The 2,554-nt window shown below is 32.2% G+C and overlaps 1 protein-coding gene across 2 annotated transcripts in view; it reads right to left on the bottom strand.

Moving 5' to 3' along the window:
* LSAM (limbic system associated membrane protein) overlaps positions 1-2,554 on the bottom strand; it is a 656,583-nt gene that overhangs the window by 582,543 nt on the left and 71,486 nt on the right. The gene's annotated exons all lie outside the window — the stretch shown is intronic.

Here is a 2,554-nt window from a genome sequence, read left to right as displayed (position 1 = left end):
TATATATATATAATATATAAATATATATATAAATATATATATATTTATATAATATATATATATATATATATATATATATATATATATATAACATGTGTTAGTTAAGAAGCAAATAAATTAAAACAATTTTGCACTGGTGGTAGGAATGTAAAATGGTACAGATGTTGTGGAATACCAACACCTGTACCATTTTACACTCTTACCACCTGTTTGGTAATTCCTCAAAAACTTGAAAATACATTTACCATATCATCCAGCAATTTCACTTCTAAGTATATTCAAAAAATTGAAAGCATAATCTAAAAATATATTTGTATACCCACGTTAATAGCATTACTCACAACAGCTAAAACATGGAAGCAACCTAAAGGCCCAGTGACAGATAAATAAACAAAACATTATATATATATATATACACACACACACACACACTACACACACACACACACTACACACACACATATACACGTACACACACAATGAAATATGATTCAACATTAAAAATAATACTGACATATGCTACAACATGAATAAACTTTGAGGGCATTATGCTAATTGAAATAAGCCATTATTCTACTTATATGGGGTATATAGAGTACTTATAATCATAAGGACGGAAAGTAGCATGGTGGCTTCTAGGGACTGGAAAGAAGAAGGAATGGGGAGTTATTATCGAATGGGTAGACAGCTTAGTTTTAGAAGATGAAAGAATTATCTTCTAATTAGTGATGGTTGCACAGCAATATAAATGCACTAAATACTACCAAACTGTACATTTAAATATGCCTAAGACAGTAAATTTTGTTACATGCATATTATAATTTTTTAAAAACTGGAAAAAAAGTTGTGAGAAGCACCTAATTCCCCCAACTCTGCCAAGACCTACCAAAATTATGCCCTTGATATTTTTTGGAAATTTTGAAGAAGACTCTGAATGTCTTCAATTATATGGAATTGGAAATGAATAATTTTATTTGAATATTTAAGAAAACTGGATTCCAGTAGTGTGGGCAAATGGGAGGATCTGGATTCCAACATACTCTAAAGCAATAGTCTATAATCAATATTGAGGTTCATGGAGCTGTTGACTTTAGAGTTGGTTTCTCACATATCAAGGCAATGGTGAACATATTAGCTGAGTCGGCCAACATGATCAAAGACAGTATCTGCAAACCTCTTAAGAATCCCAGAGTCCATTACATAAAGCAAGTGAGAACACTCACATTTTATTATAATGACCTCTTCAGGGTCCTCCACGTAACGTACAGTTCAATGTTCCATCACTAATATCTTATATGAAAGAAAACGCCATCCATATAGAGCTCAAAGTATGTGGTGAAAAAGGTCAGCAGTAAAGAGATTGAACTGTGGAATTAATTAACAATCACTTTTTAGAAAATATGATTAATACCTTGAAAGACACTGAAAATTTCTTTATTCTGCTGAGGATAGCAGTGATTCCATAGTCATTTTCAATAAAATCACATTCAGTTGTAATATAAGAAGAAGCTGTTCTTATATTGCATTCAAGAGACTTACTTTTTGCATGGAGACATTTGATTTTCATGAAACACTTTTGAGAAAATTGATAGGCATTTCCCATTCCGTAAGAATGATGCCATTTGAAACTTAGCACCTCTCTCCTATGAGTTTTAATAAGCTTAATAAGTATTATGACAACATTAAATAATAATGAATTGAGATACTAAAAGATCGTGTCTGACTCCATGACACCAAGAAAGTCAATCATATAGAGATGAAACCCAAAACCTGGTTATCTGCACTTTACCTACTGGATTTCTGGTTGTGTTTTTATTATCTCTGAATTGTACAGAATTTCAATTAAAAAATTAAAAAATACAATAGTGAATAATCAGTAAATCTTGTCAGCACTCATTTCTTATATTTCAAAGCCACTATAACTGTCACTATTTCATTTATTGGTGTATTTTTGGTGCCACCTGATCTCTACAATCATCCTACAAATTTCTCTACAGGCTATTTAGCACAACTGACCCTAGACTCAAGAACTGGAAGATCACAAATTGAGCTCTCCTAGGACCCCAGAACATTAATTGCTACCAAAAGAGATTCTGACAATTAGGAAATGGTGATAAATATACTCCCTAGGTAAATAAACAATGGTTCAGTCAAGACTTAAGATGTCTTTCTTCCAGGCTGCATAGCTCCTTTAATCTTTCTCCTGCCTTGGGCCCAGGCACAAAAAAGAGTTGATTCCCTTTAATAAATAAGTCATCTACTTCACAGAGTTGATATCATGAGGAACGAATCAGAAAATATATGTGAAAATTGCTTTGAAGTCATGTTATGATTTTCAAACGCATGCTATTTTGTGTTCTTTGTCTACCATCACTATTATAATCATTATTATATGCTGACTAAGAGAAGAAAGGGTGGCTATTTCAACCACTGTTGAAAGAAAAGGACTCTAAACAGGGTTCCACGCTGAACATTTTTGGGCTGCTGTTTGTTGCTGGGAAGGTATTGGAAAAAGAAAACAAACTGTTAATATTAAAAAACAGACAAATTATTT

Source organism: Macaca nemestrina, chromosome 2 (assembly GCF_043159975.1).
Source record: "Macaca nemestrina isolate mMacNem1 chromosome 2, mMacNem.hap1, whole genome shotgun sequence".
Lineage (NCBI taxonomy): Eukaryota > Metazoa > Chordata > Mammalia > Primates > Cercopithecidae > Macaca > Macaca nemestrina.
The sequence above is the reverse complement of the archived record's forward strand: the minus strand, read 5'-3'. Positions and strand labels throughout refer to the sequence as shown.